General features: G+C 37.1%; 1 protein-coding gene and 1 long non-coding RNA gene across 3 annotated transcripts in view; one reads left to right on the top strand and one right to left on the bottom strand.

Annotated features, from left to right (window-relative positions):
* TENM4 (teneurin transmembrane protein 4) overlaps positions 1–24,509 on the top strand; it is a 3,002,963-nt gene that overhangs the window by 1,439,049 nt on the left and 1,539,405 nt on the right. Inside the window, exon 5 of the mRNA XM_063608694.1 lies at positions 8,809–8,869. The gene's annotated coding sequence lies outside the window, so the exon portion shown is untranslated. The remainder of the gene's footprint in view (positions 1–8,808; positions 8,870–24,509) is intronic.
* LOC134731255 (uncharacterized) lies at positions 48–23,197 on the bottom strand. Of its 2 annotated transcripts, none has more exons than XR_010113477.1 (3): positions 21,919–23,197; positions 19,561–19,774; positions 48–567 (listed from the first exon to the last, which is right to left on the bottom strand). It is a non-coding gene; the product is annotated as an uncharacterized LOC134731255 (long non-coding RNA). The 2 variants fall into 2 exon arrangements; XR_010113478.1 differs by lacking the exon at positions 48–567 and adding an exon at positions 14,340–15,405.

The raw sequence follows: 24,509 nt of genomic DNA, 5'->3' as shown, positions 1-24,509 counted from the left end.
AAGTTAAAAGGTACATACTTTTTGTATGGTCTTTCCTATTGTCAGGTTTAGTTTATAAGGTGTTGCAAATATCCTCTATGGGCATGTTCTTTAGCAGCATTTGTAAAAGAAAAAGAAACACTCATGTGTCCACACTGTACATTAGGATCTTAACTTAGTAACACTACTGGTGACAGCACTCACAGGCAGCCTTAATGTCTTGTGAGGGAGCCCGCCTCCTTTCCCTCATAAGACAGGAGTCTTGAGCAGTTGCTTAAATTTTCAGACATTTTGTATCATCTTCCCAAGTAGACTGTCATCTTTCCAGCTTTCTGCAGCCAGGCTTGAAACTCTTCCAGCACTTCCTTTGTTCTCATCTTGTGAGACACAGTAGCCCACTTTGCAGTTATGTTCCTTGTACATTATTGTTAAGCCCAGTAAGATGAGAACTGCTGAGAATGTCTGTAGCCTAGTGTTGAGAAGTAGCAGATCCTAGCTCAAATGCCTGGAGTTGCTAACAGGCTTCACCAGTGATCTGGAATACAATCTTGGGTAACCAACAGTGTCTCTGACCCTCCATTTACTTATCTATAAAATAAACCAAAAACACACACATAAATAAACAAAAAGCCTATTTAACAATGTGTAAAATTTAAAGCTTTATGAAAGTGTAAGAAAGATATTACTTATTTCTATTCTTTATTATTATCTTTCATTTATTGATTCAAACATGCCTATTGTCCATCTGCTATGGGGATTATGCTATATAATGTGCCATAGTTAGAGAAATGACCAAATACAGAGTCCATGAACTCAATGACATAAAAGAGAAGACTATGAGCACCAAGAAGAGGCCAACTAGGGCAACTTGAAGTAGTCAGTAATAGGGCAACCTGAAGTAGTCAGTAAATACTTACTGAAAAAAAAAGGGGTATCTTTCTGGGCAAATTAGCTCTTGCCTAAAATCCCAGCACTTTGGCAGGCTGAGGCTGATCGATCGCTTGAGCTCAGGAATTTGAGACCAGCCTGGGCAATGTGGTGAAACGCTATCTCTCCCAAAAATACAAAAATTAGCTGGGCATGGTAGTGCACACCAGTAATCCCAACTTCTTAGGAGGCTGAGGTGGGAGGGTAGCTTGAGCCCAGTAGGTGGAAGTTGCAGTGAATCGAGATTGTGCCACTGCACTCCAGCCTGGGCAACAGAGCCAGACCTTGTCTCCGAAAAAAAAAAAAAAAGGTGGGGGGGGGCGGTATCTGAGGTCACTCTCAAGAAATGGGCAGAAATTAAGCAGACAAATAAGGGTAGAATAATTCAAGACTAGAGGAAGAATGGTGGATTCAATACAAATAGTTTTTAAATGTTGCCTTCTTTAAAGAAATGCATAAAGCTTTTTACCTATTTTAAATAAAAAGCAGAAAGTATGACATTTTAATTCCAGGAGGCGTTTTTGTCCGTAGCGTGATCTACTTAATTCAGACAACTGATAGAAATTAAATTCCGAAAAGTGCCCTAGTATCCCCAAGGCCACATGGATTGTTAGTAGCAAAACTAGTTTACTAATGCTTAATCCAGCTGTTTTCCTTACATAATGCTACCTCCTCAATCCAGAGGCCAGACGATAACTTAATATTCTTAGTAGCATAGACTCTTTTGTCAGCACCAAACACAAATGTACAACCAGTGCTCCTCAGCTGGATAGAGGTCACTTTTCAGCAGAATCTGTGTCATGGATGTTTGCTAAGAAGAAGAATTTTTAAAATTAGATCTGGGAGTATTTGGCATATTTCCACCTGGCACCGACACTCACTTAGATTACCAGAAATCTTAGGCTTAAGGAAAGCTTAATTAAAACCAAGTCAATGGAGCACTTTCTGAGGAACTAACAGGATTACACAAATAAACTGGGCATTTTCTCTTCTCTTTTTGCTGTTCTGTTACTCTGAACCGAAACTTTGATTAATCTACACCATATATATTTATTTAATCACCAAGTTTTCTTTATTGATTGTGTATAGGCAAACTAAGATTTTTTTTGAAAAGCTTACTATTTTGTATAACTATTATGTATGCTATGGTTATTAGAGGAAGATAGGGTGGATTAACTGCTGGATTTGAAATTCAAAACCTGTGTCTGATTCTTTGTGATAGAGATAACATATTGTTTGTGGTAATGAGGTGAAAGTACCCATTATGATTTTGGGCCCATGGCAGTGGATCTATATCTGCTAATTTTCTATATTCATTGCTAATATTTCTCTCTTAGCCTCACCTTCATCATCAATAAAATGGAGATAATGTCTATTTCTTTCTTTCTTTCTTTTTTTTTTTTTTTTGAGATGGAGTCTCATTCTGTCACCCAGGCTAGAGTGCAGTGGTGTTATCTCAGCTCACTGCAAACTTCGCCTTCTGGGTTCAAGCGATTCTCCTGCCTCAGCCTCTTCAGTGGCTGGGATTACAGGCACCTGCCACCATGGCCGGCTAATTTTTGTATTTTTAGTAGAGATGGGGTTTCACCATGTTGATCAGGCTGGTCTCGAGCTCCTGACCTCATGATCTGCCCGCCTCGGCCTCCCAAAGTGCTGGGATTACAGGCATCAGCCACCGCACCCGGCCATAATGTCTATTTCTTCTGCTTACCAAGAGATTATATAAAACTCATGATCTAGTGTGTTTGGAAATATGGTCTCAAAACTCAGAAGCCAATGGCATTATTGGCCACTTGAATTGGGACAGGAGTGTGGCAGAGTATCATGAACTACTTTGGACTGTGTGCCCAGAAAGACCTTTCCAAGGAGGTCATGTTTGAGCAGAATTCTGAATAGGAGAAGAAGCCAGCCATGTAAAGGATTGAGCATAGATATTCTAAGCAAGGGAAACAGCCAGTACAAAGGCCCCAAGCCACTTATGAGCAAGGCATAAATGAAAAATTGAATCCACTCGATTGGCATAATCAGAGCGAAGTGTGCAAGGAAGAAAGAATTTGGAGATTATATCACCAAGGTGTGTAGGCCATTCATGAAAAATGATGGTAGGGAGTTAGAAATGTTCTCTAGGGCAATGGAAAACCATTGGGGTGGGGGTGTTGAACCCAACTCTGTACCTGACTATGTAAATTTGACTAAGTTACTTCAGCTCTCCAAGTTTGCTTCTTATTCTATAAAGTGGACATGATACCCACCTTGAAAAATTATTCTGAGAATTACATTTACTATTCTATGTAATATATTTAGTACCTGATGCCTGACAGATACGCTACTTGTTACTACTGATTGTGTTGTTGTTGCTGTTGTTGTTGACACTGTCATTGTCATTATTATCATCCCATCTAAGTTAAGACAGGAATGACTACAGGGAAGAAGAAGGAACAGCAGAAGAGACAGGCAGATATGGCACAAAAGCAGATCCAGTACCACAAAATATTATTTTATTTCCAGATGTCAAATAAGCCTTATCATTCTTTGTCCACCCATTTCTTTTTACTTCTAATAATGGGACACCATGGCCTCTGACCTTATAAGGTACTGGCCCATGAATCCAAGAGTCAGGCAGGGAGCCTTCATGTCAGAGTATGTGGCAACCACCCAGATCACAATCCAGGAGGCCAGACAGCCCTTCTGGAAGCTGCCAAGGCTGACAACTTAGTCTTGGATGTGGATAACAGGTATTTTAACTAATCTGTCTTGAAAATAACAGTAATAGAACAAAACACATTTACTTCCTATGTACTCTTACTATGTTTTGTGCAGAAAATGCCCAGCAAGGCTTGGCTAAGTAGGAACCCAAGAGAAGTAAGCTGGGAGTGTTCCAGGTAGGATAATTTCCCAAATGTACTTTTTAGAGGTCATATTACTCTGAGGACAAATGCTTAAGCATCTGAAAATGTGGACATAGCAATCTTGACACTGACCTTGTGGTTAATAATCTTACCATCCTCCTGTCTTTCCTTTTCTCTACTTTCCTTTCTCTCTTCCTTCATTTCTGACTAACCTTCCCTTCCTTTCTCGTTCCTTTCTTTTCCATTACTTTCTATATTTTTATTTTTAGTTGACAAATAATAATTGTACATATTTATGGAAGACAGAGTAAAATTTTGATACATAGATAGTGTTAAATAATCAAATAAGGGTAATTAGTATATCCTTCACCTCAAACATTTATCATTTCTGTGCTTTGTGACTATTCAAAATATTCTCCTCTGGCTTGTGAACATATACACAAAATTATTGTTAATGATATTCACCTTACAGTGCTACAGAACATTAGAACTTAGTCTTTCCTTCTAGCTGCAACTTTGCACCCATTAAACAACTTCTCCTTCCTTCTCCTCACCCTTCCCAGCCTCTAGAAATCACAATTCTACTCTCTCTGTGAGCTCAATTTCTTTTGATCCTACATATGAATGAGAACATGTGGTATCTTTATCTTTCTGTGGCTGATTCATTTCACTTAACTTAATGTCCTTCAAGCTCACTGATGCTGCCTCCAATTACAGGATTCCATTGCTTTTTTACAGCTGAATAGTATTCCATCATGAATATATACCACATTTTCTTTATCTGTTTATCTGTCGATGGACATTTAGGTTGATTCCGTATCTTGACTATTGTGAATAGTGCTGCAACAAACATGGGAGTGCAGCTATTTCTTCAATACTCTTTCCTTTTCTTTGGATAAATACCCAATAGTGAGATTGCTCAATTGTATGGTAGTCCTATTTTCAGTTTTTTGAGAAAATGCCATATTATTTTCCACAAAGCTGTACTAACTTACATTCCAACCAACTGTTTGTAAGAGTTTAATTTTTTCCACCTCCTTGCCAGCATTTGTTATTTTTTGTGTTTTTGATGATAGCCATTTTAATTTGGATGAGATGATATCTCATGGTGGTTATTTGCCATTTCCTTGATAATTAATGATGTCGAGCAGTTTTGCATGTACTTATTGGCCCTTTGCGTCTCCTTTTTTGAGAAATGTTTATTCAGATCCTTTGCTTATTTTTAAATTAGATTATTTGATTTTTGCAGTTGAGTTGTTTTAGTTCCTTTTATAATGTGGATTTTAGTCCCTTGTTGGATAGTTTGCAAATATTTTTCTCCCATTTTACAGATTGTCTCTTCACTGAGTTTCCTTTGCTATGCAGAATCTGTTTCATTTACTATAATCTCATTTGTCTATTTCTCTTTTTATTGCCTGTGGTTTTGAAGTCTTAATACAAAATATTTGCCTAGATCAAAGTCCTGAAGTGTTTCCCCCATATTTTCTTCTAGTAATTTTGTAGTTTTAGGTTGTAGGTTTAAGTCTCTAATCTATTTTGAGTTGATTTATTTTTTATATGGTGAAAGATAGGAGCCTCGTTTCAGTCTTCTGCATGGATGTTCAGTTTTCCCAGCACCATTTATTGAAGATGTCTTTTCCCCAGTATATGTTCTTGCAGCCTTAGTTAAAAATCAGTTGACCGTAAATACGTAAATATATTTCTGCGTTCTCTGTTCCACTGGTGTATGTGTCTGCTTTTATGCCAGTACCATCCTGTTTTACTTACTAGATGTTTGAAGTGTTTATTTTATTTTATTTTTTTTCCGAGTCTCACTCTGTTGCCAAAGCTGGAGTGCAGGGGTGCAATCTTGGCTCACTGAAACCTCTGCCTCCTTGGTACAAGCGATTCTCCTGCCTCAGCCTCCCGAGTAGCTGGGATTACAGGCACATGCCACCACGCTTGGCTAATTCCTTTTTGTGTTTTTAGTAGAGACGGGGTTTCACCATGATGGCCAGGCTGGTCTCAAACTCTTGAACTCAGGTGATCCACCTGCCTCAGCCTCCCAAAGTGCTGGGATTACAGGTGTGAGCCATAGTGCCTGGCTGTTTGTAGTATTTTTGAAGTCAGGTAGTGTGATGCCTCTAGCTTTTTTCTCTGTAATCAGGATTGTTTTAACTATTTGAGATCTTTTGTGGTTCCATGAAAATTTTAGAATTGTTCTTTTTCTATTTATGTGAAGAATGCCATTGGTATTTTTATGGAATTTGTGTTAAATCTGTAGATCATCTTACATAGTATGATCATTTTAACAATATGAATTCTTCCGATACATGACCATGAGATATCTTTTCACTTTTTGTGTTCCTTCAATTTCTTTCACCAGTGTTTTATAATTTCATTGTAGATATATTTACCTCCTTGGTTAAATTTATTCTTAGATATTTTAAACATTTTTTATCTATTGTAAAATTGGATTGCTTTCTTGATTTCTTTTTCAGCTAAGTCATTATTGGTGTATGGAAATGTTACTGATTTTTGTATGTCAATTTCGTATCCTGCAAATTCACTTAATTTGTTTATCAGCTTAAGAGTTTGTAGACAAACCACTAGGGTTTTCTCTATATAAAAGCATGTCATTTGCAGAAAGGGAAAATTTGACTTCCTGTTTTCGAATTTCAACATCCTATATATCTTTATCTTGTCTAATTTCTCTGGCTAGGACTTCCAGTATTCTGTTGAATAAGAGTGGTAAAAGTAGACATCCTTGTCTTGTTCTAGTTCTTAGAGGAAAGGTTTTCAGCATTTTCCCATTCAGTATGATATTAGCTGTGTGTTTTCCTATATGGCTTTTATTGTATTGAGGTATGTTTCTTATATAGAAAATTTGTTGAAAGGTTTTTTGTAAATGAATGGATGATTAATCTTATCCAGTCTGCTTTCTTTTGCATTTATTGAAATGAACTTGTAGTTTTTCACCTTCATTGTGTTGATGTGATGTATCACATTTATTTATTTGTATATGTTGATTATTCTTACATTCTTGGGATAAATCCCACTTGATCATGATTTATTATCTTTTTGATGTGCTGTTGGATTCAGTTTGCTAATGTTTTTCTAGGATTTTTGCATCCTTGTTCTTCAGTGATATTGGCCTGTTTTTTTTTTTTTTTTTGTCATGTCCCTGTCCGGTTTTGCTATCAGAGTAAGGCTGGACTTGTAGAATGGGTTAAGAATTTCCATCTCTTCAATTTTTTGAAATAGTTTGAGAAGAATTCATGTTCTTTTTTGGAAGTTCCATAGAATTCAGCAGTAAAGTCAACTGATCCTGAGCTTTTCTTTATTGGGAGACTTTTTATTGCTGATTCAAACTTGTTATTTGTTTTTAATCTGTTCAGGTTTTCTATTTCTTTGAAGTTCAATATTAGAAGGTTACTCATGTCTAGGAATTTATCAATTTCTCCTAAGTTTTCTAATTTGTTGACATATAGTTGTTCATAATAGTTTCTAATTATCCCTTGTATTTCTGTGCTATCAGTTGTAATGTCTCATCTTTCATTTCCAATATTTTTGATTGAGTTTTCTGTCATTTTTCTTAGCCTAGATAACCATTTGTCGATTTTGCTTATTCTTTCAAGAGAATAAATTTTTATTTCATTGATCATTTTTAATTTTGTGTCTATTTTGTTTAATTATGTTCTGATTTTATTATTTATTTTCTACAGTTAATTTAGTTTGGTTTGTTCTTGCTTTGCTAGTTCCATGTGGTAGCCATTGTTAGGTTCTTTATTTAAAATCTTTCTACTTTTATGATGTAAGCATTTATTGCTGTAAACGTTCCTTTCGATATCGATTTTGCTGTATCCCATAGGGTTTGGTATGTTATGTTTCCATTTTTATTTGTCTCAAGAAATTTTTAACTTTTTATTTTAAATTTTATATTGACCTGTTGGTTATTCAGGAGCATGTTGTTCAGTTTCTATGTGTTTGTAGTTTCCAAAATTACTCTTGTTATTAATTTCTAGGTTTACTTTATTGTAGTCAGAATGGATACTTGATATGATTAAGATTTTTAAAAATTTGTTGACTTGTTTTGTATTCTAATCTATGGTCTATTCTGGAGAATGTTTTATACGCAGTTAAGAACAATGTGTATTCTGCAGCTTTGAACGGAATGCTCTGTAAATGTCTGTTAGGTCCTTCTGGTCTAGAGTGCAGTTTAACTCCAATGTTCCTTTGCTGATTTTGTCTACATGATCTATCCAATGCTGAAATATAGGTGTTGAAGTCATGACTATTATTATATTGGAATCCTTCACTCTCTTTTTTTCTAATAATATTTGCTTTGTATACATAGATATTCTGGTGTTGAGTGCATATATAATTGTTATATTCTCTTGGTGAACTGATACCTCTATCATTATATAATGATGTTCTTTTTCTCTTTTAATTATTCTTTGGCTGAAAATCTATTTTTCCTGACATAAGTATTGCCATTCCTATATACTTTTCATTTGTACAAAATGTCTTTTTCCAACCTTTCACTTTGGGTCTATGTGTGTCATTACAGGTGAACTGAGTTTCTTTTGAGTAGCATATATTTGGATCTAGGTTTGTTTAATCCATTCAACCAGTCTGTATCTTTTAATTTGGGAATTTAAACCATTTACATTCTGATTGTTACAGACAGATGAAGACTTGCTGCTGTCATTTGTTAATTGGTTTCTGACTGTTTTGTATATCCTTGGTTCCCTTCCTCCTCTTTTTAATCTTTGAGATTTGTTAATTTTCTGTAGTGATAATATTAGATTTTTTTTCCTTTCTCTTTTGTATACCCACTCTACCAGTGAATTTTATACTTTTGTGTTTTTGCATGATGATAGATACTGTCCTTTGGATTCCAGATGTAGAACTCTCTTATAGATTTCATGTTGGACCAGTCCAGTGGTGATGAATTTCCTCCATTTTTGCTTGCCTGGAAAATACTATTTCTCCTTCATTTCTGAGGGATAGTTTTCCTGGGTCTAGTATTTTTCACTGACATTTTTTTTTTCTCTCCCTCTCTTTCTTTCAGTACTTTAAATACATCATCCCATTCTCTCCTGGCCTGGAAGGTTTCTGCTGAGAAATTTGCTGTAAGTCTAATAGCGATTACTTTATATGTGACTTGACAGATTTTTTTGCTGTTTGTAGAATTCTCTCTTTAGCTTTTGACAGTTTGACTGTAATATACCTCAGAGAGGGTTTTTTTTGGGGGTGGAATCTGTTTGGAAATGTTAAGTTTCATGTATCTGGAGGACTATATTTCTTTCAAGACTTGGGGAGTTTTCAGCTATTATTTTATTAAATATGTTTTCTAGGTCCTTTTCAATTTCTTTTCCTTCTGGAATGCCATAATTTAAATAATTGTTCGTTTGATGGCATCCATATGTCACATAGGCTTTCTTCATTCTTTTTCTTTCTTCTTCTTTTTTTTTTTTTGTATGACTGGCTTATTACAAAAGATCTATCTTCAAATGCACAAATTCTTTCTTCTACTTTATCTAGTCTATTGTTAAAGCTCTGGATTATATTTTTATCATTTATTAAATTTTCCACTTCCTAGATTCGTGTTCTGTTCTTTTTTTTTTTTTTTTTTTTTTTTTTTCTTACAGATTCTCACTCTATTGCTCAGGCTGGAGTGCAGTGGAGTCTTGGCTCACTGCAACCTCCGCCTCCCAGGTTGAAGTGATTCTCATGCCTCAGCCGCCCAAGTAGCTGGGATTACAGGCATGCGCCACCCCGCCGGGCTAATTTTTGTATTTTTAGTAGAGGGGGGCCATGTTGGCCGGGCTGGTCTTGAATTCCTGACCTCAAGTAATCCACCTGCCTCAGCCTCCCAGAGTGCTGGAAGTACAGGCATGAGCCACTGTGCCCAGCCATGTTCTGTTTTTTTTTTTTTTTTTTTTTTTTTTTTTTCCGACAGAGTCTCGTTCTGTCACCCAACCTGGAGTGCAGTGGCACGATCTCGGCTCACTGCAAGCTTCACCTCCTGGGTTCACGCTGTTCTCCCGCCTCAGCCTCCCGAGCAGCTGGGACTACAGGCGCCCGCCATCATGCCCGGCTAATTTTTTGTATTTTTAGTAGAGACGGGGTTTCATCGTGTTAGCCAGGATGGTCTCGATCTCCTGAGCTTGTGATCCGCCCGCCTCAGCCTCCCAAAGTGCTGGGATTACAGGCATGAGTCACCGTGCTTGGCCTCTTTATTTATAGTAGCTATCTCTTTGTTAGATTCTCATTAGATCATGAATTGTTTTCTTGATTTTTTTGTATTGTCTGCGTTCTCTTGTATCTTACTGAGTTTCCCTAAGATCATTATTTTGAATTCCTTTTCAAGCATGTTATAATTTTTTTTTCCTTTGGAGTCTTGTTTTTTTTTTTTTTTTTTTTTTTTTTTTTTTTTTTTTTGAGACAGAGTCTCGCTCTGTCGCCCAGGCTGGAGTGCAGTGGCACGATCTCGGCTCACTGCAAGCTTCATTTGGAGTCTTTTATTGGAGAATCATTGTATTCCTTTGCCGGTGCTATGTTTTCATGCTTTTTCATGTTTCTTGTGTTCTTACATGGACATATGCACATCTTGTGCAACAGTTGCTTCTTCCAATTTTATGGGGTAGCTTTTATAAGGAAAGACTTTTTTCTGTAAATGAATCTATAGTGTCAGTTGATCAGAGAACTTTGGCTTTGTTTCTGGGTAGGTATCAGAGTCTTCATATGATTTAAGCTGTAATTAATCTCAATGGTATGTATGAGTTCCTCAGTGACTCTGGCTGCCGTTACTTGTGAAAGCTGTATTGATGCTTTTCTGGGAACTAGGTTGCCAGGAAGGCCAGGTCTTAGGCCCCTGAGTGCCATGTATGGGCACCAGCTGCAGCAGACCCTTGTGAGAATGTTCTTTGAATCCCATGGAAGTGTGTGAGATTACTGGTGGTGACAGCCTTGGCAGGCTGGTCCTCAGGCCTCCAGATGACATACACAGGCATTAGCAATGGCAGCAGCAGTCTTGGGCTGGCTGGTCTCCTTGCATCCCTGGGCAGTGTGTGCTAGCACCTGGAGTGGCATTAGTAGCCTAAATGGGCCAAGTTTTGGTTCCCTAGGCAGAACAATCAGGTGTGTGGCAATCCCAATGCTGGAGGGGACTGAGTCACTGTTAATGGCAGAGGCCTTGGGTGAGTGGCTCTCAGGCTTCATGGAGCAAATATTTTGGCTCCCTGTATTCCAAAAGTAGCCTCCCTGATGTGCTGACTACCTGTTGCTCAAGTTATAAGGTGCTTCCTGGGCTCAGGTACTAGGGACATAGCTGATACACTGAGTGAAGCTGATGTCTCAATGCTGCAGGCCTGTGAGTAGATATGAGGGATGTTGGTAGGTCCCCAGGGATTTGAAAATTCAAGGGTTATTGAGACCCAGGAAAAGAGGTAGTATGATATTGGCTCAGCTCTCAAAATAGCACTTTGCTACAGCAGCTTGTGATCCAGGAGTGGGTGAGACCCAGCATGAATTTCCTCTCTGGGACAATGTAGTCATGCGGACTCTAGGCAGATCCCTGTACTAAGCTCAGGAACTATAAGGGCCAAGGGGCTCTCTCGTAGGCGGTATTGCAGACATCTGTAGTTTGAATGTGGAGCATTGAGGATCTCTCTTTTACCTTTTCCTGCAATGGGGAGCCCCTGTTAGCTCTGAGCTGATCCTGGCCGGTTGTTTTTATTTCCTTTTTATGCTCTATATTTTCTTACTTTTATTTTCCTCTTTATTTCTCTTTCAACATGGCTTTGAATACTTATTAGGTGCTTACTAAGAAGCAGAGAGTTTTCTGGGCATAAGATATACTAACACTAATATCCCTGGATAACTAGATGCACATAAGGAAGAAAGCATCCTATTGTATATGACTTTGTAGAAGCACAAAGGAAAATGGGTTGATCTTATTTGGGGCATCAGAAAATCTTTACTCTTGGGTTAATTTTGGCAAGTAAATAAACTGACAGAGACAGGTAAATAAGTAAAATAGGTTTAAAGCCAAGAAAAGAGCAGAGCAAAGGCATAGAAGTGTGAAATACCACAAAGCATAGAAATAAGACTGCAAATAGGCAAATCAAGGAGCTTTTCAAATCATGCTAAGGAGGCTGGACTTTCTTAAGGAAGAAACGGAGAGCCACTAAAGAATTTTAAGTGAGGACATGATGTATTAATTCATTCTCACATTGCTATAAAGAAATACTTGAGACTGGGCAATTTATAAAGAAAAGAGGTTTAATTGGCTCATGATTCTGCAGGGTGTACAGGAAGCATGGCAACATCTGCTTCTGGGAAAGCTTCAGGGAACTTTTACTCATGGTAGAAGGCAAACGGAGCAAGTATGTTACATAGCAGGAGTGGGACCAAGACAGCAAGGGTGAAGGTGCTACACACTTTTAAACAACCAGATCTCATAAGAACTCACTCACTATACAGTACCAAGAGGGATGGTACTAAACCATTCATGAGAACTCTGTGATCCAATGACTTCCCTCCAGGCCCCACCTCCAACCCTGGGGATTACATTTTGACATGAGATTTGGGTAAAGACATAGTTTCAAACCATATCATATGACGTGATCAAATCTATGTTTTAGAAATAATACAGGGAATATGAAATAGAACAGGCCAATTAGGATTCTATTGCATTGTGGAAGTGAGCAGTGATAAATGTCTGTGTCTAGCCAGTGACAGAGTAGATGGAGAAAATAGGACAAAAAAGAAGAATATTTTAAGGTGGTAGAAATTTAAAATCTTTGTATTTGCTTAGATAAGAGAATGGCTTAAAGAAAGTGATATAGCATGATGACAAACTTTCTGACCCTAGAGTATGTTTCAATGTTAGCGACATTCACTGTAATGGGAGATGAGGAATGAGGAGCCTCTATACAGAGATAAGCAGCCATTTTGGGTTTGGAGTACTTGTGGGACATCAGTAAATACATAACTATATAAACCTGAGATTTTGGCAGTCTCCATTTTTAGATTTGTAATAGAGGATTTAGTTCTTGTGAGTTATTGATTTTGAAAATGTGTGTGAATCTTCTAGCAGTGTCTAGCACATCAACTCTTCTAAAATATTATCTCTTTCTTCTCCTTCGTGTGTGTGTGTGTGTGTGTGTGTGTGTGTGTGTTCTGTTGTTTTTAAATATATATTTATCTTTAGAGACTATCTGTATCCCTAAGAATTTTGACAAAAGAGAGATTGCCTCCTGGGAGTAAATCCCTAAGATCAACCATACACACATAAAAGGTCAGAGAAAAGATAAACAATAGTACTATCTTAGCTCCTTGACTGGCCTAAAGGTGATAGTATCTAAAGAGTACCCCCTTATGTATTTTATCAGTAAGCAGGCTTTCCACAAATACCTTCTGCCATTTAAAAAAAAAAAAAAAAAAAGGCAAAGGACTGAGGCCACAAGGCAGAAGAAAGGGAAGCTAGACAGAAAGATGAGTTGAGAGAACTTTCAGTTCTAGGTGTGAGGCCAGAAGAAGAAAGATGTAAAAGGGATTCAGTTAAGTTAAGAATACTGCCTGAGTCCCTCAAACGGCCCTGCCCAGAGGAGACACTGGGGTGAGGAGATAGCAGAGGAGCCCCAGAGAGGCTGGAAAAATAGAAAAAGATGCAGGCTGCTGTTCATAGTCCTTGCTTCATTGGAATGACCTAGGAGGTGAAGATCAGTAAGGAGAGATGTATTGAAAGATGAATCTGTAAAAAATGCAGACAACCCAGTGTTCACACTTGATCTGGGGCAGGGAGCACCAAAATGAAACACCCGCATATACATTTTTTGTTTTAAATTTTAAATTAGAAAGAAAAATATGTGCACAGCAACCAGGCCAACCACACTTGCTAGAAACTAGTAAGGGCACAGGGCCCCAGCTAGACTCCTTTTCTTACTGACATGAGATTACATGAACTTCCTTCTTTATCAAGAAGGGCCGGGAGTGGTGGCTCACTCCTGTAATCACTTTGGGAGGCTGAGGCAAGTGGATCACGAGGTCAGGAGTTGGAAACCAGCTTGACCAACATAGTGAAACCCTGTCTCTACTAAACATACAAAAAAAATTAGCCAGGCATGGTGGCAGGCACCTGTATTCCCAACTACTTGGGAGACTGAGGCAGGAGAATCACTTGAACCTGGGAGGTGGAGGTTGCAGTGAGCCGAGATCATGCCACTGCACTCCAGCCTGAGTGACAGTGCAAGGCTCACAAAAAGAAAAAAGCCATATTTGGGAGAAGGAGGAGAAAAGGAGATTCTTTAGAGGAGAGAAACAATACCGTTAGACTATTTCAGTCTTGAATTTGATCATGCAGTCTGTGATGGTCTGAATATTTGCATCCTCCCAAAATATGTATGTTGAATGTAATCTCCAGTGCAATAATATTCAGAAGTGGGGCCTTCAGGAGGTGATCAGGTCATGAGGACCACAAAATGGATTTGTGCCATTAGAGAAGAGGCTCGAGGATGCCTGTTTCTTTATTCCATCATGTGAGGATACAGTAAGAAGCCACCATATATGAGGATTAGGCCTTGACCACACACTGTATCTGTTGCGCCTTGATTTTAGGCTTCCCAGCTATCTAGAACTGAGAGCGATACATTTCTGTCATTTATTGATTACCTAATCCAAGATATTTTGATGTAATAGCTCAAACAAAGTAAGACACAGTCTCTCCAAAGAGAAAGATATGAGAAATAACCCAAAATAATTTGAAGAGAAAAGTGGTTAATTGTTAATCTCCCCTTTTGACCCCCTCTACCTCTGGAAAGAAAGGCTTGTGAGAATATTTTGATCATTTGTAGAAAAAAATAGTAGCTATATTCTTTTATATACCTTGGCAATAATGGGCAAATTTTAATCCCCACTAGACAATTATATAATAATAAATGAGCTATAAAAACAGAAGTTTGCTAGTCCCAGGAATGTAGCAAAAAAACGTTTTAGAAGCAAACAGAGCAGGGGTAGTCAGCAGGGACTGAAGAGGAGGAATATCAGTGTCCAGGCAGCAGCATTGCCCATCTCAACGGTGAAATGATTCCTGGAGGAAGAGGCACAGGAGTATGGCCACTGCACTTCAAGTATTTCTGACTTTGCTGGCCAGACCATTCTTACTGTGAGAATGCTGAATCTGGCTATGTTCCCTAGTGCTAGTCAGCATCCGAGTCAGTTAGCTCCCTTATTCAAATTCTATGCCCACAAAGCCACCCTCTTGATTATCTCTTGGCTCATCAGATTTGCCTTCAAGAAGTGGTGTTCGGGTCACAAACATTTTAGATCCTATCAAAGTAATCATTTGTGGTAAACTTGGACATGGTCTCTGGTTTTGATTTTGTTTTCCGTATAGCTTCAGTCCAGGGAGATAATTTGTGGATTTCCCAAGCACAAACTTCCTAATCTCAAGTAAGTTCCATTTCTCAAGCTTCTCTTCATCTCCGCTGCTATCACCCTCGTCCACACCACTTGTCTGCCATCACCTAGGTGGCTGCAGCAGCCTGCTGACGGGTGACCCTGCTTAGTAGGATTTGGACCTGGGACTTCTTGTTTATCTTTTTCTTTTTCTTTCTTTCTTTTTTTTTTTTTTTTGTAAGTGCATTTTGTTTTACCACTGCAGCTGTGTAGGAAAAAAAAAAGCTGATTTTATTCATTTATTTACCCCTTTATTCAATGAACAGAATGTCCCTTTTTTGGTTGAAAAGATATTCTAAGAAAAAAAAAAACCCACAGTGATATTATCTCTCTACATGCTAGAAACTATTCATCATCTTTCCCCTTTCAAACTGCCCCCCCCCCGATCTCTCAGCCTATGTCATCTTTTAATATCTCATTGGAAAATATCTTTTTCTTCATATTCAATATTTCTTTCTGCCGTTATGAGCTCTAACTAGAGGCCACAGTCTGTGTAAATGATTCTATATCAAATAAAGCTGGTTACATTGTATTCTCTGGAGCAAAAGCTGAACTTTGGTGTCTTTTCATCAAATCATATTTATTAAGATCTTGTGTTCCCATCGGTATGCTATTCTTAACAAATACTTCAAATATAAAGATTTCACAACCTCATATTGTGAGAGGCTTAAAGGAAATACAAGAAAAAGAAATGAAAACAACTGTTGTGTTATAGTGATGACCAAGTAGATCGTTTTATTTATTTTAAAATGCCCTCCATGTAGCTAATATATTATTTGATTAATAAATTGGGGAAAATTAAATTATGTATTTCTGCATCTCCTCCCAAGTTCTGACACCTTAAAAAGAATAAAACTAGCTAAGTTTTCAAATGTTTAATCATTCTAAGTTTTCTCTAAGTTTAACTTATCAAGTAATCCTTATTTACTAATGGTTACTTAAGAAGGTCACTGGGAAGAATAATCTCTTAAAAAAGAAAAATATAGATGCAAAAAATTGGTCAATATTCTTTCATTAGGTTTTTGTCAAATAATTTCTAAAATCTAACATTGCATTAATTAAGCTCCATGTAAGTCTTAATTTTCATAAAAATAGTTATCTCTATCTTACTTCTTGGCAAGGAATTGCAAACAGTTATCTATGTCCTTGGAAGCTGCTGTTTGCCTGTCTCTTTGCCCTCTGGTGTATAGGAAACAATACAACTTTGGGGATCATGGAGCTTTGACTTCTAATCCTCAATACACCACTGACTTAACTGAGTTGCCTTGGGTATGTTACTTAATTGTCCAAAACCTAACTTTCCTCATCTGGAAGATGACAAATTCTTTACCTTGTCAGGTTTCTTTTAAGATTAAAGATTTGGAAGCACTGAATTCATAGAAGATAATCAATAAACGGTAGAGTTCTTTTTAATATTGCATGCATTAAATTTTACATAAAAATGTAAATGCCTTCATACTTCCTAGAAGACCTTGTTTGCAGTAAAACACAGTTATAAAGTGCAGCTAATATAAGAGAAGTGGAAGATAATATCTATGAAAGAGAAGGAAAATATTTTAATAAGGAGATCTAAGTGTTAACCTAGCTCTTAGTTTCTGAGTGGGCCAGGCAAATAAGCAATTCTTAGGAACTAACAGGAGAATGTAAGAATAAAGAGAGAAAAAATGATTCCTTGCTAAAATATTAAAAAACAAATTTAGCACATGGTATCATAAACAGAAAATAAGCACACAAAACTTGGGAATAAATGCCTGAATCACAGCTTTAAAATGAATTAAGAAGCATTCTTAGAACACTTGATTTTTCCCATTTAATAAACAGAAGAACTTCATGCCCAAGATGAAGCTCTAGTTAGCATCCACACTAGGATTTGAACCTGGGACTTTTTGTTTATTTTGTTGTAAGTGCATTTTGTTTTGTTTTACCTCTGCAGCTGTGTAAAGAAAAAAATAATAATTTATGAACTTTGTTCTGAGGGAACTAGGTTCTAGAGAGTAAAGCTTGGTGTAGGTTTACCATTTCTCAGGACCCAATGTTTTGAAATATGCTGTCTTGTACCACCAATAGAATGTTTTATAAAGATCTAAACACTAACTTTCAATTTGAGACTGGCCACATTTTTTGAAAAAATTAGATATGGCATGTGATCCTTTTCAGGTTGCTTAGTGCATTTTCTGAAATGTGTGATTTAGAAAATTCACCATGTACAAAGTTTAGCTCTGCAAAAATAGTTCAGTGCGCCAGGATGTGGCCATGAATATGAGTCATTTAGATAAGTATAGGTTTTATTCATTCATGTAACACACATTTATTGGGTGCCTATTAGATTTAATTTACTGTTATAAACTTGGAGGGCGATGCAGTGATGAGGATAGCATAGTTGATATAGTTTGGCTGTATCCTAACCCAAATCTCATCTTGAATTGTAACTCCCGTAATTCCCATGTGTTGTGGGAGAAACCCGGTGGGAGATAATTGAATTGTGGAGACAGTCTCCTTCATACTGTTCTCGTGGTAGTGCATAAGTCTCACGAGATCTGATGGTTTTATCAGGGTAAACTCCTTTTGCTTGGCTCTCATTGTCTCTTGGCTTCTGCCATGTTAAGACATGCCTTTTACTTTCCACCATGATTGTGAGGTCTTCCCAGCCATGTGGAACTGTGAGTTCATTAAACCTCTTTTTCTTTATAAATTACCCAGTCTTGGGTATGTGTTTATTAGCAGCGTGAAAACAGACTAATACAATAGTGAACACTTTTGGTGACATCACAGCTTATCTAGAAAGGAGGAAGGATAAACAAATGTGTACAAAATATTGTGATCAGTGTCAAATATAGTTTAAACCATAAGATATGTGTATTGGTAGCTTAACAAAATACCTAGATATAAATGATCCATAGTTAGTTCAGCAGCCCAAAACAGCCATCAAGGACTGGTGCAGGTTGGGTTCCCCAAGAATCAGACTCTAAAATTGTTTTTAGCCTGGGAAAGGTTTACTACAGAGTACTTTGGGGATCAACATTGTGGAAGGAAAGAAAAAGAGGCAGCATTGGCACAGGGAGAAGTCCAATTGTTATAAAGGCCCAGGGAAAACAGCTGACCTTCAATGAGGAGTTCTGGAGACTAGATGACCTTTCAGAGCTCTCTTCCATTAGGAGGAAAAGGCTGCCATCTTAGAGATCCTGAGCCCATTAGTTATGGGATTTAGGACCTTAGGAAGGGACGCTCTGTGCTGCTGATACAATCCCTGAAGGGATCGACAGTTGAGGGCAGCAGCACTTCGAAGGGTGGGAGTAATTATCTTTCCTTCCTGCAGTGAGATCTGGACAGCATATCACAGGATCCCACACAGACACTTGAAATCTTCACATTCATTTCTCCCACCATCCTCAGCATGTTGGCTTTTGTCTTCAAAGATCTCTATTAACAGATGACATGAGAGCTACTCAGCTCTGAATATGACATTCTCCAAGAGCATACAAAACCAAAGCAAGCAAGAGAGACTGAAGGGGACCATCATCTCACATGCTTCTCTTATCAGAGGAATATCTTTCCCCGTAGGTCACCAGAACCCTTGTGCCTGTATGTCCCTGGTCAGAACTACTGCCAGAACAAAATCAAGGTTTGCTATCAAGGAAGACAGGAGCACGGCCATTGATTGGGTGGACTGGGTTGGAACTGGCCCTGGCACAATGGCCCACATGCAGTGGGGACTCGAAGGAGGGTCCCATATGAAGGGCAGAAAAGGGTGTTCATATGGGATCCATTTAAGACTTCTGTGTTCAGGTTTCTTCACAGGGTCATGATTCTGAGGCAAATTTGTAAAGGTTAACATTCTTAAGCCTCGGTTTCTTTATCTAAAAATTGGAATAATAAAGAAGTCAGAATAGATGGAAGATAAAGAGTGGAAAGCATGGCATGCTGTAAACTTAAAAAAAAATAGTAGTTGTTGTTAGTTGTGATAAGTAGTGTTAGTAATACTCCCTACTGAAATGCATTAGTGGAAATCCCAAAAATGAGGATTTAATACAAATGTTTCCCTAAAACATACCATTAATTCAAAGACGTGATAAAAATATTTCTTAATATGTTTTATATAATGATCTTTGCCAAGAAAATTTTCTCTGGTCATTGTCCTAGTTAAATGTTTTCAAAGAAGCTCCATGCCTCCTCGATAAATGTCAAACTCCTCACTTTAGCATACAACGTGAATTCATGTCCCCCTTTTGTCTTTCTAATTCATGTCTCCTACATGCTGTCATATAAACACCAGCCCCCAAATCCTGTAACTTCTCAAATGCATCATGGATTTTCTCACATGTTGTTTTTCTGCTTCAAATGCCACTCCACGTCTACTTACCTTAACACTGCCGAAGAATCTCTCTCTTTCGTAAGCTTCCTTTGACCTTCCCTCGTGCCTTGAGCTTGCCCTGCTCATATCACTATTAGCACATTCCACACATAGTCATTTTCATTTTTGTATCTTCATCATGAAACTCAGATCTCCTTGACGGCGGGAGCTATGTCTGATTCCTCTCTACCCACTAGGAGCATGTACCGTATTCTCAATAAATCTGTGTGGATTGAAAGAAGAGACTGTATGACACATCTCAAAAGATTTGTGTATATCCGTTGTTACTTAGAACAAAGAATCATGGCATCAGGCTGCCTAAGGCTGATCCTGGTTTTACCGTTTTCAAGTCATATGACTTTTGGCAAAGAGTTAAACTTTCTGTATAATGAAAACTAAATAAAAACTAAAAAAAAATTATAAAGGACATCTAAAAGAGTGTTAGGCAAAGAGCAAACATTTAATAAATTTAGTCATTATTATTCTTTGAGGAAGAAATCCCATGGATAGGAATATTCTCTGTTAACTACTGAGCATCAAATATTACTCTGACTTATTATGTGACTTCAAGAATGTGTACACAATTCCTTATGTCAGACATGTAATAGGATATCAATAACTATTGATTAATAATAATAGCTAATATCTATGTAGCACTTACTATGTGCTAAGCAATGTTTTAAATGATTTCACATACATTAACTGATTAATTACTATCAATACCTTGAAATAGCTGCTATTATTTTTCTCATTTTTCTAAATAAACAGACTGAAGTGCTGGGCGCAGTTCACAGCTGTAATCCCAGCACTTTGGGAGGCCGAAGCAGGTGGATCACGAGGTCAGGAGTTCGAGACCAGTCTGGCCAACATGGTGAAACCCCGCCTCTACTAAAAGTACAAAAATTAGCTGGGCATGGTGGTGCATGCCTGTAGTCCCAGTTGCTGGGGAGGCTGAGGCAGAAGAATCGCTTGAACCTGGGAGATGGAGCTTGCAGTGAGCTGAGATCATGCTACTGCTGTACTCCAGCCTGGGCAACAGAGCAAGACTCCATCTCAAAAAAAATAAAGAAAGAAAGAAAAGAAAAAGAAACTGAAGCACATGGAGTTTAACTGACTTACCTTGTTGGCAAGTAGCAGAGCTCTGATTTAAACTTAAGCAGACAAGCTACAGAATCTGTTTCCTTTGCCATTATCCTTATAGTGTTATAGAATCATGAATGACTAAGTGAATGAATAAACCTCATCAGTTAAACACATTCAGAAAATGGATCTATAATCTGTTCTCTAATCCAGTGATATTTTAAATTATCAATATCCCTCTATATTTTTCTCTCTTTTTGAGCAACCTTTTGAGTTGCTTCTACTTTCACTTTCCCCACAAATACACCATGAAGTGGAAATGAATTATGTGGAATGTGATGGTAGGACTGAAAAGGTTAATGTGCTTTTTACCTCTCTGAGTTTAACAATTAAGAATATACAGATTGGCTTATTAGATCAGACTGCTTTTGTGGCCTAGAACTCATGCTATTGCCAAGAAAAACCACCACTTCTGAGGTCCTGTATGACCCTGGGCCAGAATGATGTAGTGAAATGTTTAACTTTATCAGCCAACAACAGCAAAGTCAAAGAGCAAATCTGAAACATGGTAGGGATCAAAAGGCAAAGAATAAGTTGATAAAGTCATGAAAAGAAGGATAAACTGTAACCATATCTAGAAAAATGAGTCAGGCATTTGAATCATAAAGATCCATAGTAGACTGCGAAATAAACAGAAGCAGGTAAGAATTAGTGGTACCGTTGAGCCTATTGTGATTTTTCTGTGATGTCTGCTTAAGACATTGGGGAAGTTTCCAAGAATGCTAGTTTTGCCTAATAACCTCTTATACATTTGTATTCAATGAATTCATTGAAATTGTATTTTAAAATATTAACAAATTTAGACAGAAACAGAATGTCAAAAGGAAAGAGACCTTAGAAATCACCTATCTATCCCTTTCATTTTGAAATAAGTCAACCCGGACTGGAAAAGTTATGTAACTTGATCCACAGTCACTCAAGTCAAGTAATAAACTTTATAGCTGCTACAGAAAGCAAAATTTCCTTCTTTTCATCCTAAATTTACCATTTTTAATTTTCAAAGGTGTCCCCCCCACCCTACTTTGGGAATACTATGCTTGAGTAGTAAGTCAGACTTCCCATATAAATACCAGCCTTGTATGTAAAAATCCTTAACTTATAAAAAATAATTTTTCACCATCATGAACAGAAACTGTTTCATGAAAGAGCCATCCATTCATGAATGAATGATTGAATGAACATAATTTCAGTTACATAAATGAAGAATAGAATCATCATCATACCTACCTTCTGATTTCTGTATGGCTGCAAAATGTTTATTCCAAGCACAGGCAGCACAGCAAATTGGGGCAAAATTTGATTCTTTAGAATTCCAATTTCAGCCAGACACAGTGGCTCATGCCTGTAATCCCACACTTTGGGAGGCCAAGGCAGGAGGATCACTTAAGCCCAGAAGTTCAAGACCAGCCTGGGCAACATACTGAGACTTCATTTTGACTAAAAATAAAAATAAAAAAATTAAATACATTAGCTAGGCATGGTGGCACAAACTAGAAGTTCCAGCAACTTGGGAGGCTGAGGCAGGGGGATCACTTGAGTGCAGGAGTTCAAGCTTGCAGTGAGCTATGATTGCACCACTGCACTGTAGCCTGGGTGACAGAGCAAGACTCTGCCCCGCCTCCCCCCCAAAAAAGTTCATTATCTTCCTTATAGATAAACAGATCAAACAAGCTGATGCCATGAACTTCCAATGTGATGCAATGAGGAGAAAATATCACCTATGTAATGTTCAGAAATGAAAAGAAAAAAAACAATGAGAAAGCAAGCAAGTCAAATTGTGGGATATTATGCAAAATAAATCACGTGGACTCTTCAAAACTATCAATGTCTTAAGAGTTAAAAAAAAAAAAAGGGCTTGGTTGACTTTTCTGAATTAAAGAGACATGATGACTAACTGCAATGTACTTCTTGATTAGATCTGGGACTAGGAAAAAAGCTTTAATATTATTGAGACAACTGGATAAATTTGAATATTGAAAGTACGTTAGGTAACAAAATATCATTGATGATTAATTTCCTGAATGTGATCATTTTATTGTGGTTATGTAGTCCCTTGTTCTAAGAAAATATGTGCAGAAGTATTTAGAGGTAGAGTGTGTCCATACTTGTAACTAACTATAAAATGGTTCAGCCAAAAAAGAAATGTTTGTATATACATCTATATGCATGTATGTACACAGAGGGAGAGAGAGAAAACAAATGCAGTGAAATGTTAGATTGATCTAGATGAAAAGAATATGTACTATTTTTGCAACATTTGCTTACATTTGAAATTATTTAAAATAAATAGGGGAAAAAAGAGAATAAGTCTTAATACTCTAAACCGGTGTGGAAAACCTATGAAATCTGGCGCATAATAGGAAGTTTAGTAACATGTGGAATGAATGAATGAATAAACATTTCAGCCATATTCCTCATACCCACCTTCATATTTCTTCTTCACAATCTTTTAGGAGTCATAAATTCCATCATTAAAAATATATTTCTTTGGATTAATATCTTATATTTCCTGAGACCCCTAGTTAAGGTGTATATATTATTGGAAGAATCAATAACATTTTAATACATTCACCCTCCAGTTAAATTGAATCATTTTCTTTTCCTTAGAAAAATTATTTAATATCTCTGAACTTCAAATTTCTAACCTTTAAAATGGAACAATAACTTACTTACTGTTGTGAGTTAATCAAATAATTGTTTTGGGGATTAAATATGATAGTGTATTAACATGCTCACACTTAATTAACACTTAGTAAATGGTAGATATTACCATTATTATATATGTACAAATTCTATTTGCCTTCAAGCTGAATTCAAAGCCTATTATTACCTGGTCATGCTTTCCATATTAATTCCAGTATAATCAAAATATAATAATTATGGCTAAGAAGTAGTAGGAACTCTTGTATTCAGCAGTGTCATAAATGCTTCACATTCATAACATGATTTAATCACTGCAGCAGTCCTGCAAGTTATAACTATTATGATTTTCTTGATAAGGAAACTAAGATTTAAAGAAGATAATAAACTTACTCAAGTTGATAGTTGGTGGACGAGTCAAGATTTAATCCCAGTCCATCTGACTCCACAACCAGCGGCCCTTAACTAGTCCAGCATCCTGGCTCCAGATCTATACTCTTTCTAGCAAGAAAAGACTCTCTTCCAAACCTCTCTTAATGTACATGTTCATTATGTCATTAACAGTCACTCTGTTCAAGTCATATTCCCATAATAGATTGTGATATAGAGAACAGATGATCTAGGAGAAAATAGATAGATTATGTCAGAGGAAGGACCACGCTTGAGAAAAAGAAGTTCCAAATGCAAGTTTCAACTCCAGCCCTTTCAATTATGTAATTTTGAGAGTCAATTGTATTTTCCAAGCTCTAGTTTCTTATCTATTAAGTACAGCAAAAATAATCTCAATTACTGCCTAATGCATGTGTGTGAGGATGGGGGAGGGTATGGAGAAAATCATGCAAGGTAATGCGTAGAAACAACTTCGGTACACTATAAAATAATAACAAAATAATATTTTGCAAAGATAATAAAATTTATAAAAACCGAGAGAATATGTCATATGATATATGTATAATAAAAATGTGTCATATCCATACACAAACATACACATATGTAGATATATCTTAGAGATATGATAGGTTTTATTAAAGACTATTGTAATAAAGTGAATATTGCAATAAGTAGAATCATACAAATTTTTTTGTTTCCCAGTGCATATACAATTTATGTTTACACTACACTGTAGTCTATTAAGTGTGCAATAGCTTTATGTTAAAAAAAATAGATATACCTTAATT

The sequence above is a fragment of the Pan paniscus genome, chromosome 9 (genome assembly GCF_029289425.2).
Source record: "Pan paniscus chromosome 9, NHGRI_mPanPan1-v2.0_pri, whole genome shotgun sequence".
Taxonomy (NCBI): domain Eukaryota; kingdom Metazoa; phylum Chordata; class Mammalia; order Primates; family Hominidae; genus Pan; species Pan paniscus.
This window is presented reverse-complemented; position numbering and strand designations above follow the sequence as displayed.